This window comes from Adiantum capillus-veneris, chromosome 9, assembly GCF_014529385.1.
Source record: "Adiantum capillus-veneris isolate H3 chromosome 9, ASM1452938v2, whole genome shotgun sequence".
Classification (NCBI taxonomy): Eukaryota; Viridiplantae; Streptophyta; class Polypodiopsida; order Polypodiales; family Pteridaceae; genus Adiantum; species Adiantum capillus-veneris.
In genome coordinates, this window is record NC_140939.1 from 29,805,598 (window position 1) to 29,822,913 (window position 17,316).

Here is a 17,316-nt window from a genome sequence, read left to right on the forward strand (position 1 = left end):
ACCCCATCTCACCAGAATTACCATAGCCTAGAAAGATGCACTTTCTACTCTTTGGCTCAAGTTTGTTCCTAAATTCCTTTGGAACATGAGTATATGCCTCACAGACAAAGACTCTGAGATGCTTGTATGAGGGAATTTTTCCTGACCATACCATCTCTGCCAGTAAATCCTTCTGCAAAACCTTGCTAGGAGATCTATTTATAAGAAGAACAGCTGTTGATACAGCTTCAGCCCAAAACCCATTTGGAAGTTGTGCATTAGAAAACATACTTATGACCTTCTCTTGTATGGTCCTATTCATCCTCTCAGCAACACCATTTTGAGGAGGATTGTAAGGAGCAGTAAGTTCACGTTTATACCTTTTGACTCACAAAAGTCCTGAAAGGCCTTTGAAACATACTCTCCACCATTGTCAGTGCGTAAGCATTTAAACTTCTTGCCACTCTGATTCTTCACAAGTGCACAAAAGTTTTGAAAACACTAAACGCTTTATCCTTGTGCTTGAGAAAGTAAACCCATACATTCCTCGAGTAATCATCTATAAATGTCATAAAGTAAGAAGCTCCCCGTAGAGATAGGTTAGGCATAGGTCCACACAAATCACTATGAAAAAGTGCCAACTGTGTATCTCTTCTACTGCTTCTATGCTTATGTGGCTGCTGTGTTTGCTTACCATAGAGACAATGTTCACAGAATGAAAAATCATTAAATGAAAAGCCAGGCAAATAACCAGAACGAGACAAGATTTCCATTCCCTTCTTGGACATGTGTCCTAACCGGCTATGCCACAAAGAAACGTTCGGCTACTCGGTTACATTGATTACATTTTTAGAGACATTTGATACATAAATCATGTAAAGTCCTCCAGAATTTACTCCATGTGCTACTGTCATAGAACCCTTGGATATCTTCCACATGTTCTGTCCAAAAGTGGTGACGTAGCCAGCATCATCAAGTAAACCTGTGCTGATCAAGCTCTTTGTAATTGCGGGAACATGTCTCACATTCATCAGCGTGAAAGAAGAGCCATTCTGAAACTTCAATTGAACATTTCCAACACCTAAGATCTTACATGTCTGCCCATTTCCTAGCCGAACATGCTCTTTAGTGGTCACATAAGAGGTAAACCACTCCTTGTTTGGAGACACATGAAGTGATGCCCCTGAGTCTATAATCCAGTCACTCATTGCATTTCTATTAGATGCTGTAAGAAGAGATGAGTCCATTGTATTTTTCAAGAAGTAGATGTGTCCTGACACTAGAGTGTCATCCTCTGCAACAGTGTTTGTCACATTTATTTCTTGAATCTTCATTGAGGTCTTGTTCTTCTCACCATGGTCTTCAGCTTTCTCTTTGCCTTTTTCTTCTTTCCATTCTCTGCAGTCTCTTTTCATGTGACCCTTCTTGCCAGAATGGTAGCATTCTATGTCACTCTTGCCTTTAGCACTGCGGGACTTGCTACGAGACTAATTCCTCTTTCCACCTTTGTACTTTTATTTGGTCCTTCCCCTGACAACTAAGGCTGTTCCTTTGCCTTTGTCCATTGTCTTTCTGTTGGTTTCTTCAGTAAGCAGACTGCCTTCTACACCTGCTATGGTCAAACCATCTGGAGGTGCAGAATTACTCAAAGATGTGCGAAAAGTGTCCCAACTTTCCGGTAATGTGATCAATAGGAACATAGCTCTAACAGGTTTATCAAACTTGACACCTTGAGTTGACAAGTGACTGTAGATGGTGTTGAATTCATTCAGATGATTGGACATAGGTGTCCCTTCTTTCATCTTCAAGTCAACAAGCTTCTTAAGCCAGTATACATGTGAAGCTGCACTCTACTTCTCATAAAGATCACTCAGCTTTGTCCATGCTTCATAAGCCGACATCTCGTCTGCTACATTGAAGTAAACACTTTCTGCCAAAGTCAGCATAATGGTAGAAAGTGCCAATTCATCCATTTCGCTCCATTCATCTTCGTCCATATATTCTGGTTTTATCCCCTTGAGCTTTATAGGTTTTATCTGCTTACTTTATACCGACACGTGCCAAATCTTCTTCTTCCACAATGGGAAATTGGTTCCATCCAGCCATAGCTACTCTTCATAGTAGTTTACTTTCCCGGGAAAAATTCGGTAGATTTTTCCCTGTAAACTAACCTCTGAACCAATATCAACCTGTCAAATGAACCAAGAAAGCTTCAGATTTTGCAAAAATTTTGTCAGAGTCTCCTTTGTAAAATGGCTCTTGTGTACTCAAAAAGCAGACCAAAAATAGCTCAAAAAACCATTGTCTCTCTAACACTGTAAGCTATGGGTAAACCTATCCTGCATCTGTACTGTCTCTCACTGTCTTGTCACTGTCCTGTAAGCATAGACTGCGACAATGCCTCAACGGTAGTAAAGCAAAGATGCAATCCCAACTATCTAACTCACAGTCAATACATCCTAGCTGCCTATCTAAGGGTGCTCGAGGGATTGCTCCAAGACCTGTATCACCGAAAGGATCTCAACATTCGAGAATCCCTCAGCTCAATAAAACCTCACTCAACCCTCAAAAAAGGCTACAGTAAATCTGACAGTACATAGACTTCCCACAAAGTCATACATCCACAAATTTCCCATTGTATGTTGTAACCGTTGCAGCGGTTGTTTGCTGCGTGACTCACAACCAGCAAACCTAGTGGATGTCGCTTACAGTCTGTGTGTAGGTTCACCCGTGTCGTATGTGACACGCATCTAAGAACTTTGAGCCGTCCTTCATTGTGTAGACAACCACAAATTAGCACTCTGGAAGTGCAGATATCCTCAGCACTTGCAGTCATAAGCCGAAACCCCAAATTTGCAGAGTCGGATCTGCACCCACGAAGACCACGTAGTCAAAAATGGCATGCGGAGAGGTTTGTCGAAGCAGAACGGTGGCCGAGATGACCTCAAAATGAAATTTTGAGAACACCAGGCCCTTAGGGCTCCCCCACAGGATTCAGGGCCATGTCTTCGCCTGTCAAATCTCACTCCAATCTGAGCAGGTGACTCTAGCTTCCTGCAATGCTGCCCCAAGCCTCGATCTGAGCTCTGATACCAGGTTAAGGAGTACGAGCGGAAGTGCGACGCGAGAGAGAGTGCGAGAAGAAGAGCACGACGATATGGTGAACTCGCTCTACTGTAATGTGTAGAGCATAGTGAGTTCTTATTAGGTTTTAACAAAAGAATATGTGTACATACCTGGCGGCCCGCCCACTTACCTGGGCGACCACATTGGGCTTTATAACCCAACATTTACTCTCGTAATTACCTTTGAAGACCTCCCAGATCAGCCCATGATCTCGAAAAAACTAATTTTCAATCACCATCATTCATATATTTGTACGCATTGGCATGCATACACACTCCTCGACAAGGGATGTGCAAGAATGATGGTGACCATAGAAATAGCAATCAAAACACACAATTACAGCTACAGATGACACGTCAAAGATAGAGGCATACTCAAACGAGTGTCCCATCACTGAGCAAGCATCAACGAGCATGTTGCAACCATCTTGCACAAGCATTGGGTGTTGTCTTCTTTGACAACACGATTGCTTGTAGCAATTCTCCTTATACCCTACCTATCATCACCCTCATCTTTTCTTGTAATTTTAAATCCAAAAATTCATTTTATATACCATTCTCTATCCATGGTGGATACCAACTGACTAGAGAGCATCTATCCTACATCATCATCCCTAAATAATTCCACATAGTAATGTATTCCTGGCAGTGTCTGGCAATGTGCCAAGGACCTCTTTGTCTGGCAATTAAAAATTGTTGAAAATTCCTCCCCTCCACCTATCTAAGGAGGGCTAGACGTCACTCTTAGGGGTATGTTAAAATAATGATAGTATCACTCTGAGAGAGAGATGTCACTAGAAAACACCCCACCACAAAGACATGATGCATGACATGAGATACAAGTGAGGTAGCACAACAATACCATGGGATGCACAGCCAGTCACTTGCACTCGCACACAATCATGCACTAATGTAGTAGGCAAGCACTTGAAGGAACCACGATCACTCTAGGGGAATGAGCATTGACTCCATTCTACTCTTGGGCACTTCTATTGCTCATGAAGTTGTTGATTTCCCCATTGTCATGATGTTTCTTGTTCTAATCTTGCCACTAGCCTATTAATTATGGAGATTTTCATGCACCATATGGTGGTCCGCATTCCATCATGCATGCCTCTCATCACGAGCTCTCTCTATCCCCCCTTCTAGATGTGGGTTTCATCGCATGTTCACCATTGTAAGTATCATTAAGAAATAAGTTTGATCTTCTCATGATTTTGTGTCGATTCTCTTTCTCTTCCTATCTCTCCATTTCAGGATATATTTGCTATTGTTTTTACATGCCACTCTACTTTGGTATTGTCAAGTCTATCACACCACAATGCCTCCACTAGCCAGCTGATCTTATTAGCAATCTATGACATAGACCACTCACATGTGCCACCCACATCACCATTTTGAGTGTGCTGATTCTACTTCATGTGTCATCAATTGTCTTTGCGTTCTTATTTCTATCACCTTGGCTGTGTTGGAGATAGGGTTGCAGGGAAACACACATAGCTTGGAGAAGATCAAGGAAGCTCAAGGCACACAGCTGAGAGTGTATTACTTAGTGTGCAATAAAAATATGATACATCCCTAGAGTGATGGGCATATATACAATTCACAAGGGGAAAAACCTTCTAGTGAGGGAAAAATGCTCTAGCGGTCCCAGATGTGTTCACACACATCACTACCACATGTATATGGTAACAAATATCCCCTAGGAGTGATACAGTGAATGAGATCTGGCACATAGAGTATAGGGAAGTGACATACCTTGAGGACATGATTAGTGCACAAAGGCAAGTAAGCCTAAGTCTTTGCAAAGAGCATCAAACTTCTCACGAGACAATGCCTTTGTGAAAAGATCTGTGGGGTTGTCCCATGTTGGCACATAAGACAAGATGATCTCTTCTACTAAGAGCCTCTCCCTAACATAGGGTAATGCACCTCAATGTGCTATGTGGGAGCATGAAAATTTGGATTCCTTGGCAACTATCAATGCACTCTGTCTTTTAGTGTAGATGGTGTTGCCTGTGTCCTAACCAACACCCAAATTATTCATAAGGTGTCTGATCCATACACACTCAACCATATCATTGAAGACTTCCATATAATTTTCCTCACAACTAGAAGTGTCCATAGTAGGTTTCTTCTTGCTCAACCATGATATGCATGAATTGTTGAGCACGAAACAAAAACAACTCGTGGACACTAGTGTGTCATAACATCCAACCCAATCCTAGTCCAAAAAATCATGTAAATATGGCATCAATGATCCCCCCTTGGGATAGAACAACCCAAAATGTAAATTTCTATTCAAGTAGAAAAAGATCCTCTTGACAGCCTTCCAAGGCTTAAACCTTGGGCTATGCATAAATTTGTTGACCTGTGAGATTGTAAATTAAATATCTGGCCTTGTGTTGCATACATAAATAAGGCATCTAATAGTAGTTTGGTAAAGAGTGACATTAGCAGGATCACAAGCATAATAAAGACTCAATTGCAAACCTATTTCCATGGGAGTGGCAATAGGGTTGCAATCCTCAAGTCCAAACTTACATAGCAATGTCTCTATGTAACTTGTCTAACACAAGTCAATACCACCATCATGTTGCTTAAGTCCACTAGGTTTGCACTCCTCAAGTCCAAACTTACATAGCAATGTCTCTATGTAACTTGTCACAAGGCAATACCACCATCACACTACTTAAACTATATCCAAGCAATGATGCAACAGTCCCAAATATTTCATCTTGAAAGTAGCATTCAAATTAGTGTTAAATTCAAAAATATCAAAGTTCTTTATGTTGGTTGGGATAGAACAACCCAAAATGTAAATTTCTATTCAAGTAGCAAAAGATCCTCTTGAAAGCCTTCCAAGGCTTAAACCTTGGGCTATGCATAAATTTGTTGACCTATGAGACTGTAAATTAAATATCTGGCCTTGCGCTGCATACATAAATAAGGCATTCAATAGCAATTTGGTAAAGAGTGACATTAGCAGGATCACAAGCATAATAAAGACTCAATTGCAAACCTATTTCCATGGGAGTGGCAATAGGGTTGCAATCCTCAAGTCCAAACTTACATAGCAATGTATCTATGTAACTTGTCTAACACAAGTCAATACCACCATCATACTGCTTAAGTCCAATAGGTTTGCAACCCTCAAGTCCAAACTTACATAGCAATGTCTCTATGTAACTTGTCACAAGGCAATACCACCATCCCGCTACTTAAACTATATCCAAGCAATGATGCAACAGTCCCAAATATTTCATCTTGAAAGTAGCATTCAAATTAGTGTTAAATTCAAAATATGTGTCTCATTTGGACCAGTGATTGGAAAATTGTCCACATATAGAACAACAATGAGAATTACATCACCCTCACACTTTACATACAAAGTTCTTTATGTTGGACTGCTACAAAAGCCTCATTTGACCAAATGAGTCTTAGATTTCTCATACCAAGCACAAGAAGATTGCTTCAACCCATATAAGGCTTTTTTACATTTTCTTGCTTTATCTTCTTGCCCTTTAATGGCAAAATCACGAGGCTGCATTACATAAACTTCCTTAAATATGTCACCATTAAAGAAAATAGTGACAATATTTGATTGATGTACATCCCATCCAAAATGAGTTGCCAATGCACATAGAGAATGCACAGTAGTCATAAGACAAGTGGGTGCAAAAGTCTCTTCATAATCTATGCCTTTTTGTTGTGCATAACCCTTTGCAACAAGTTGAGTCTTATAGAGATCAATCTCACCATCTAGCTTGTGTTTCAACTTGTAAAACCACTTCGTATCAATGGAATTTTTGCTAGGCGGAAAATCGCATAAAGTCCATGTGTCATTTTCTATAAGTGCATCATATCTGATTGCATGGTAGACATCCAATATTTCATTTGATGAAGCACAAAATTTAAAACATTGGATGGTTTTCCATGCAATCAAAATATGATGCATTTATAAAGAGAAACAAATGGACTTTATTTGATTTGTATTCTAGCAAAAAATCCATTAGTATAAAGTGGGTTTACAAGTTGAAATGTGAGCTGGATATGGTGAGATTGATCACTATAGTGCTAGACTTGATGCAAAAGGTTATGCATAGCAAAAAGGAATTAACTATGAACAGAATTTTTGCTCCCACTTATTATATGACTATTTTTTTTTTCTATGTGTATTGGCAGCTCATTTAGGATGGAACTTGCATCATTAAAATATTTTTCTTCTGCTTAATGGTAATATGCTTTTTTGGACCCATATTAGGCTCGAGACACGAGTGTCCGCAAGTGGTTTCTGTTTCATGCCTAGCAGTTCATTCATATCATGGTTGAGCAAGAAACAACCTAATGTGGCCACTTCTAGCTATGAAGCTAAGTACAAGGTAGTCTTTATAGCTATGGTTAAGTCTGTATTGTTTAGACACCTTATGACCAATTTGGGTGTTGGACAAGGCACTGCCAACATCATATACATTGACAATCAAAGCACATTGGTAGTTACAAGGAACCCAATTTTTCATGCTCACACAAAGAACATTGAGGTGCATTATCACTATGCTAGGGAGAACTCTCAATAGGAGAGATTAGCTTGACTTATGTGCTGACACGGGACAACCTAGCAATTCCATTCACAAAGGCCTTGCCTCATGAGAAGTTTGAAGCATTTTTCAAAGATTTGGGCTTGCTTCCCTTAGAGTATTGATCATGTCCTCAAGGCATGGAACTTCCCTATACACTATGTGCCAACTCTCATTTACCACATCACTTCCAGGGGGCATTTGATACCATATATGTGATAGTGATGTGTGTGAACACACTGAAGATTGTCAAGGCACTTGTTCCCTCACTAAGAGGTTTTTTTCCATGTGAATTGTATATGTTCCCATCATCTAGGTCTAACTTATCTTTCTATTTGCACAGTAAGAAATATACTCTCTGTTCTGTGCCTTGAGATTCTTCATCTTCTCCAAGTTGTGTGTGCATTCTTGTAACCCTATTGCAATAGGCTTACTATTTTATAACTATGGCATAGTAGCTTCCAAATTTTGAGATATGCTAGTAGCAGAAGGACTTGGAGGTTCTTTGCAAGTTTATTTGATTGGTTATCCAAGGGTTGGCAGCACGAACCAAGTCACTTGGCTTACATGGTACATAAGAGGAGCTCTATGTATATCAAAATCCACGGCTATGAGCTGGAAATATGAAACCAATTTCCACGTAAGATACATCATAAGAAATGTCTTTGAAGTCCATAACATGAAGCAAGGATTCTATCCCATGCCCGTGCTCTACTCGTTGACTTGGGATCCATGACATAGCAATGTGGGCTCAGTGGGAAACCGATGGTGCTGCCAAAGTATGTCGAGCATAGCAGAGGGTACAAGGAGTGGTATGTATGTCTATAGGTGCAAGCTGAAGTGCTAAACCAGGTATGGAGGGCCTCGACAAGCACGTTGGTGCAGCCAAAGTGTGTCGACTCTAGAAGGTTGGATGGATAGATGTGTGCAGGCAAGCAGAGGCATGGCAAAGGATTGGAGCATCTAGGAAAATCATGGGATGGCAGGTAGCAGCGGAATTGTATGCATGATGCGGCTTATAGGCCAAGAAAGGCTCCATGAGAGGATAATTTGGGTAGCAGGTGGGAGAGTTGCAAAGTGCAGATTTTGCGTCCAGGAATAAAGAGCTTGAAGTGTTGAAGGAGTAGGTCCAGAGGGCTCATCAAACCAAGCTATGGAGCCCAAGTTATTGAAGGTTAAATTTTTAGTCGTTTGTAGATTCTTGTCGGACAGGGCAGCTGGGGATAGGTGATCCAAGTGGAAATTGAGGTATAGATGTGTAGAGCTCAATTCATGGATCCTGCCTGTCTTTTCGGATTGCGGATTGGAGCCATTTTGCAAGATATGATCAATTGAAGTTTTTCCAGGGGCCGGGTCTGAGTCCACTTGGTTGCATTGGAGGATGTGCCATCAGGAATCTTTGGGGGCCTCATCAAAGTTTTCGATGATAGTATACACAATGTGGAGTTAGCACAAAGTCACGGCTCGTGATTCTGAGCCCCGAGCATTGAGCTACAGTGCAAAGAAAAATGGAACAGTTGGCAGTTGAGTGCAGGCAGGTGCATTTCCCGTTTTTTTGTGGCTTCGGATCTTCGGCCTGGAAAAGTTGAGAAGTGATGCGAATTATGGAGAAGCAGGCCAGCAATGCAAGCTTTCATCCAGGCTTGAAGGCTTGGCAGTGTGACATTGGAGCAGAGTATAAAAGCCTCATAAAGGAAGGCCAAAAATATTTTTTGTTAAAAAACATAATGGGGTTTTTTTTAAGCCTTTAAGGCTTGAGGCCTGCAGAGCGGCCATGTGGCCGATGCTTAAACTCATATGCACAAGGGGATGTGCCGGGGCCGCAATATATAGGGTGGAGCGTGGCTCCCCATTGGTACACAAGAGAGGAGAGAGAGGGGAGCTCTCCCCATTGGTACACAAGAGGGGAGATCTCCTCCCATGGCAATGGCGTGCGTGTGGACGGCCCTGCCGGGCACTAGGCGTGGCGTTGTGTGGCGGTTTGGTGGCGATTTTGGCAGGTGCATACAGTACAGAATCTAGACTTATAAGTGGGGATCCCGACCGATGTGCTTCCGGTGGTGGATGTTTTGATCGAGAAGAAGAAATAGGTTCAAGCCTACATCAATGGTGGTGCCCAAGTCTGTGTTATTACGGAGTCGGCTATGAGAGATATTGGCATCAAATCTATTGTCAAATCCAATGTGCAAATGAGGATGGCTAATCATGCCAAAGCTCGCTTTTTAGGAGTGGCACAGGATGTGAAGGTAAAGGTTATGGGAATTGAATGCTTAATTGATTTTTTTGTCGTGAGAGCAGGAGATAATGCTTATCCAATTATATTGGGGAGGCCATGGTTGTTGGCAATTGGAGCCTTAGGAAACTTAAGTAAGACCCAATCATTTTCTTTGAACGTAAGGCCCTTCTGTACTTGTTAGCAATAGATTTTTTCCTTAGTTGGGAGATGGATATAGCCTCCTTAATCTCTTGAAAAGATGCTTGCAAGTCCCGGCTATACTCATCGGCAGTGAAGATCTTCCTATGTACTTTAAGTAGCAAGGGACTTTTAGGTCTTCCCTCTATGATTTCAAAAGCTGCTTTTCCTGTAGAAGTACGGATAGTATTATTATACACATACTCTACAAGAGGTAAGTACTTTTCCCATTGCGAGCATTGATCTACTTTGGTAACATAGGTCTTTAGTAGATCAAGAATCGTAAGATTGGCTATCTCACTTTGGCCAACCATTTGTGGGTGATAAGCCGAAGAGAAATTCAATCTTGTACCTAGATTTTTGAAGAGACCTTTCCAAAAATTACTGGTCATTTTAGGATCTCTATTTGACACGATGGATGTTGGCAATCCATGGTGTTTGAAAATCTATGATATGAAGAGAGTTTCCATTTGGTGTGCCTTAATAGTCTTCTTGATAGGGATAAAGTGTGCTTGCTTGCAAAACCTGTTGACTATTGTCCATATTCTCGTATTCCCATGGATAGACATGGGTAATCCAAAGATAAAATCCATGGATATGCTCTCCCATGGTGAATTAGGAATTGGAAATGGCTGGAGTAATCCAGATTACTTCCCTCTATCATACTTGGTCTTCTGGCATACCACACATTTTGAAACATTCTCTTGTATGTCCACTTTCATGGTAGGCCAATAAAAGTACATCTCTACTCCTCGAAGAGTGGGTTGAATGCCTCTATGCCCCGCATAGGGAGGAGCATGGGATTCATACATGACTTTCTCACGAAGGGAGTGGGTAACACATAGCCTGTTTCCATGGAGAAGATAACCCTCCTGCAAGGTAAATGGTTTCTCTTTCTTACCCAAAGCAAGGGCTGACATTATGTCTTTAAAGTCAGGGTCAGTAGCATACTCATCTATCATAGAAGATAGATCATTGTGAGTTGCTATTGACACAACATTAACTTTTGGTCGTCGTGAAAGTGCATCAGCCACTTGATTGTGCTTACCAACAATGTGAGCAATGTGGAAATTAAATTGCAAAAGAAAATATTCCGGCCTCATTTGTCTGTCGGAAAGCTCTGTTTTGATCATGAAGTATTTGAGACTTTGATGGTCTGTTCGTAAAATGAATGGAGTCCCCAATAGATAGTGCTTCCATGTGTCTAGGGCATGTAGAACAGCTTATAACAGCTCTTTCTCATAAATGTCTAAGACCCGTTCATCTGTGTTGAGCCTTCGGCTCTCATATGCTATGGCATGCCCTTCTTGAAGCAAGACTGCTCCAAGGCAATCACCACAAGCATCACATTGGACCTCAAATGGATTTGAGAGATCCGGAAGCATAAGAACTGGTTGGGAGGTAAGCTTCTCTTTGAGCTTTTCAAAAGCACTTTGCTCCTTAGCAGTCCATGAATGCTTAATGTTTTTCTTTGTTAAGTCATGTAATGGTCCTGCTATTTGAGAGAATTTTTCTATGAAGCGTCTATAGTATGCACACATACCAATAAAGCTTCTTAGCTCATGTAGATTCCTTGGATTAGGCTATGGTTTTCTTACCTCCAACTTTGATGGATCCATATGGATACCATCTCAAGAGATAATATGACCTAAGTATTGAATCTCTTGAAGGAAAAATTGGCTTTTCTTTTGATTGAGAAAAAGCTTATTCTCCCTCAATGCTTGAAAAATCACTTGGAGATGTTGCTTGTGTTCCTCCAAGGAATTGGAGTAGATGATGATATCATCAAAGAACACTCCAGTGAATTTGCGGTAGCGTCTAAAAATTTTCTCCATCAATCTATTGAATGTAGCTAGTGCATTAGTCAAGCCAAAAGGCGTGACTAGATATTCATAAAGGCCATACATTGTACGAAACGCGGTCTTTAGGATGTCTTCATTCACTATCCTTATTTGATGGTAGACACTTTTAAGGTCAATCCTACTGAAGTAGGTAGAGCCTTGTAGCTTTGTAAATAGATCTTCTACTCAAGGTACGGGAAATCTATTTTTGATAGTGATATGGTTTAGTGCACGATAGTCCACACACATGCGGTATGTACCATCTTTCTTTTGCACTAAAAGGACTTGAAAACAAAAGGGAGAGGAGATATGCCTCACCATCCCTTTGTCTACCAATTCTTGTACTTGCCTCATGATCTCCTCTTGTTGAGCTTGTGAAACTCGATAGGAAGGTTTGTTAGGTGGTGAGCTTCCTGATAGGAGCTCAATTTGATGGCCATCATCCCCTTGTTTTGGAGGTAAGTCCATAGGGATATCGTCCGATGAACACATCTTGGAATCCTTTTAGAAAGTTAGACAAGTCTAACTCTTCTTGATTCCTACCATTCACCTTTGATGAAACATTAGGACCTTTTAGGGATTCTCTGACAAAAATCATGTACGCAGAAACTGAGCTCTTCATTGATTTATCAAGAGCAAGAGGATTTACAAGTGGTATAGAATGACTAGACTCATTAGAATCTATATACATGTTCTTTCCCCTATAGGTGAAGTAGATTCTCCTTTTAGGGAACTTCATGTTGGCAGCCATGTGGTTGAACCATATTACCCCTAGGATAACATCCTCATGTTGGAGAGGAGAGATAAAGAAGTATTCTTTGTCGACATAGCTTTGGACATGAAGCCTCAACTCCCCAATCAAGGAAGTAACGGAGGCTTGTTGTCCCATGAAAGTGGCATCGGTAGTTACAACATCTCCCATCTCAAAAGCTTGAATGCCCAACTTGGTGGCCAACTCCATTGATATGAAGTTGTGAGTAGAACCAGGGTCAAACAAAATGAAGGCATCATGCTCCCTTACCTTTTCCCAAGCATAATCTGAGAGAGGTGATCCTTTGTAATGAGCATCCTCTTTTGGAGCTTCGATAGTGGAAGCTCTAGGAGTCTCATTGCGAGCATTTCTTTTGGGAAAGAATGATAGACATGTCCTTGCTTCCCACACTTAAAACATTTTTGATCCTTGCAAAAAGTTTCCAGCTCTTCAGGAGAGAGTTTATTTTTACCTCTGTAAACTCTTTTCTCCTTGGACTGATTGTTGTAGTTGTTGTTGGAATGGCTTTGGGAAAAAATTTGGGCATTAATTTTTCCCTTTCCATCACTTTTGTCTTTATTTTCCATGGGTTTGCCATTCCGTCTAACCCCTTGTTGGAAATTGATGTGTAAAGCAACCATGGTATGGTGGATTACTTTGCTAATAGAACCAAGCCGTTGAGAGTTGATATACTCGGCCATCTCTTTAGGTAATCCCGCATAGAATAATTGCTTTTGCTCAGCAAAGTCTATCTTTTGAAAGACAGTGGCTTTGAGATGTAAAACCCAAAACTTTTCCACATATTTGTGGATAGACTCATGAGAGAGAAGCCTCAAACTCTACCATTCGGTGAGGACTTTGTCCTTTGCATCACTTGCAAGGAATTGCTTCATGATGGAAACTTGTAGAGTTTTCCATGTCTTTGCGGCTTTGCCATTGCCACGAAGGCTAGCCCACCATTGATGAGCCGATTTTTGGAAGTGCATAGCTACATGGCGTAGCTTGGAGGACTCCGTGAAGCCCTCGTCTCCAAAGGCCACATCAAATTGTTGGATGAAGGCCAATACTTTGTCGGTAGCACCAAAGGTGCCATCATATGTGAGAAAAGAGATACTCTTTCGTCCCTCTTTGAACTTCTTGAGCTTTTGTGACCTTTGCCATTCAGGGTAAGATTTGCGATGTCCTCCCCTCTTATATTATGTAGGAGAATATCCATAGCTTTCATCGGTAGAGGAGGAAGGTGAAGAAGAAGGAGAAGAGGGTGACCTCTTTCTTGCCCTTTTATTCCTTGGTTTCCTCTCTTCCCTTTTGGAGTGACGAGGAGAAGGACTATGGGTTAACCGTTTTCTCTTGGGAGGTGTTGGCGATCATTTAGTCCGCCTTCTTTGTGGAGCCACATCTTCGGAGGAATTTAGGGATTCATTGCTTTCTTGATCTTTGAATTCCTCCTCTCATATAGGAGAGAGTCTTCTTTTGGGGGTCTTATCAAGAGGCCTCCTAAGCTCTCTCTCCTCTTGGAGAGGAAAGGAAATCCCATAAGCACGAAGTTGTTGAGTAACTTCGGCTTGCAAAGCGGGGTTGCCCATAGCTTGTTGCAACGTAGTGACAACATAATTAACAAACATGGGAGCATAATCATTGGCACCTTCATGTGCAAAATCAAAGTTATCAATATTGTTCATTCTACTCTCTTGGTTATTGTCAGCCATTTTAATTGAACTTATGTGTTCACTTAGTGTATGATTTGGCAATTCAAGACCTTAGTTGCTAGTCCTCTTAGCCTTTGAAAATAGACACTTAAATATCTACACCCACGGCTCGAATTGGTTAATTATAGAGAGTAGTGGGGTGAGCCTAACATAGCGAAGTTGCCGAGGTAGCTCCTTTTGGAATTCTTATGGCTCAATAATGGTAAAGCCATACGCAAGTCTAAAAAGACTCCATTATTAAGAGCAAAGCTCCCGAGGTGTGCACCATATCCCACATAGTGGGCTCAACAAAACCAATAATAGATCCCAGTCCCACTTACCCTAATATAATTAACAAAAACAACCATTAATAGGCTACTTAAGGACCTCTCTTCTTAAGCAAGAAAAGAGAAACCAAATGCTCTGATACCGGTGTAATGGAAATGGCCTATGAATTTTGAGAGTAGCGGAATTAGGAAATTAGATGAAGCACTTTTGTGAGATTACTTTGTGAGCATAGCGGGTGAACTTAATTGATGGTAGCAACATAAACATGGTACTTAGTTAACTTGGTATGAACAATACTTTTTCAAGAGAGAGAGAGAGAGTTTATACAACATGACAATAGTTGAGGACCGGATTCATACGGAGCCGGTCCCCCCTCCAATAAGCATTTGTATTATTGTTTCTCCCATCAAGAGAGACTTGGTACAATACAATCTTTGTGTTCCTTGTGACCTAGGTGATGCAATGAAGATGGAAAGCTTCATGCATCACAAGCATAACATAAACTTTGTAGAAAGCATTAACTATCCCAAGCATCAGTCCCAAGGCCTCAAACACCTTTGAAGGTGGAGAGAGCTAGCAGGGAATGAGGATAGGCAAGAGGAAGAAGAAACATTCCATAGGAGAAATAAATAGTTCCTCACTTATCATTACTCTTCTTGCTAGCATACATAATAGCATAGTAATGAGGATGGAGAAGATGACAAGCTTAATCATTGAAGCATGGCTCTTGGTTGGATTTGCATTCCATAGCCAAGAGTGTTGATGTAGGCTCTCACTTCTCACAAGCTTGGAAAGAGGTGGTGTTCCTCAACTTTCACCAAGTGAGAATGAATTAACACAATGAGTGTTTGTGTGGTGTATATCTCCCTAGCACCCCCCTTGCTTGCTTGGGGTGAGTGGTGGCTTTTACACATGCCTGAAGCTCATTGGACCCCTCTCCCCCTAGCCAATCACATGCAGCATCCAGTCAAGTATATGGGTAGTCTTTTGACAAGTGTCCTCCTTACCCCTTAGAGAGAGAGAGAGAGAGAGAGCTTGAAAATATCTAGATATTTGTTGGATGGAACTAGAAGCTCATTGGAACCCTCTTTAGCCCAACCAATAGCATTCAAGCACACCATGTGGCTAAGCTTAGTGAGAGTCTGACATGTGTTCCATGTGCCCTTTTAGAAAAGGGGTGCCCTTTGGGTGAGTGGAAGGTTAGGTCAAAGATTCCCCTTCTTGAAGCAAAATTGCTCCAAGGCAATCACCACAAGCATCACATTGGATGATCCGGAAGCATAAGAACTGGTTGGGAGGTAAGCTTCTCTTTGAGCTTGTCAAAAGAGTTTTGCTCTTTAGCAGTCCATCAGTACTTAATGTTCTCTTTGTTAAGCCATGCAATGGTCCTGCTATTTGACAGAATTTGGCTATGAAGCATCTATAGTATGCACACATAACAATACAGACTTCTTAGCTCTTGTAGATTCCTTGGATTAGGCCATGCTTTTGTTACCTCCAACTTTGATGGATCCATAGGCGTTCTCTCTCTCACAATGATGTGCAAATTTGAACATGGGTCCAGGTGCAATACTAGTGGCAGGCAGGGATTCGTGATTCTATGGTTCATTATACAGAGGAAGGTTATGTGAAGGGTACACAGAGGCGAGTGAAGCCAGCTAATTAGGGAAGTGTCACGATGCAAGCAGGGACAGATTCAAGAAATGCGAGTGAAGCTAGGAGAAAGTATCGCAATACAGATTGAGGTAGCGATGTTGTGATCTTTGTGTGTGTGTGTGTGTGTGTGTTTGTTGAGGGGTATTGAGAAAAGGGAAAGGTTGAGGAGAGAGAAATATCAAACTCCACATCTGTAGATCTCTCTCTCTCTCTCTCTCTCTCTCTCTCTCTCTCTCTCTCTCTCTCTCTCTCTCTCTCTCTCTCTCTCTCTCTCTCTATCTATCTATCTCTATCTCTATCTCTATCTCTATCTTTTTGTAAAAAAACCCGTAAGATGTGGGAGCAACACCAATTTGATCGAAACCATTGGTAACCCTAGCCCTTTCAAATACACAACATGGTTTTTTAAACCTTGCTCTCAGCGTTGACACTCTGGCAAATCCGATCTCATTCAATAAAAGGCTTTTGTGCATATAAGGAAAGCATCATTTTGACAAAAACTAACTGCACCGAATACAGTAGGCCTAAACCGGGCGCATACAATTGGCAAAAGCACTAGGCATCGTAAAGGGTGCACGGCGGACTGCGTATAAATAAAGCAGAGGGCATGCAAGGAGAGTACCCGACTGTGCACTAATATTGAGCATTCTTTCACACACACACACACACATCGTAGGACTCAGAGTTGCTTCAGGCTTTGAAGAAATGACGCATGTCTACTTGAAGGAGGGCTGCCCTGCTTGATCATCCAAAAGCGGCTCACACACAAAATCTCAGTTGGCAAATCCTCGTCATCTAGAAGCACAATCGGAATAGGCTTTGATAGCATTGGAATACAGCACGGTAAGGGAAACCTGTGATTCTTTACAGTACTGTGATTCTGTTACATTATGGAAATGTTTAAAGCTTAGTGTATTGATTTACGTAAGCAAGGTATACATAGCTTAGTGGATTGATTTACGTAAGCATTTACTCCTGTCCTTTGTATATATAAAAAA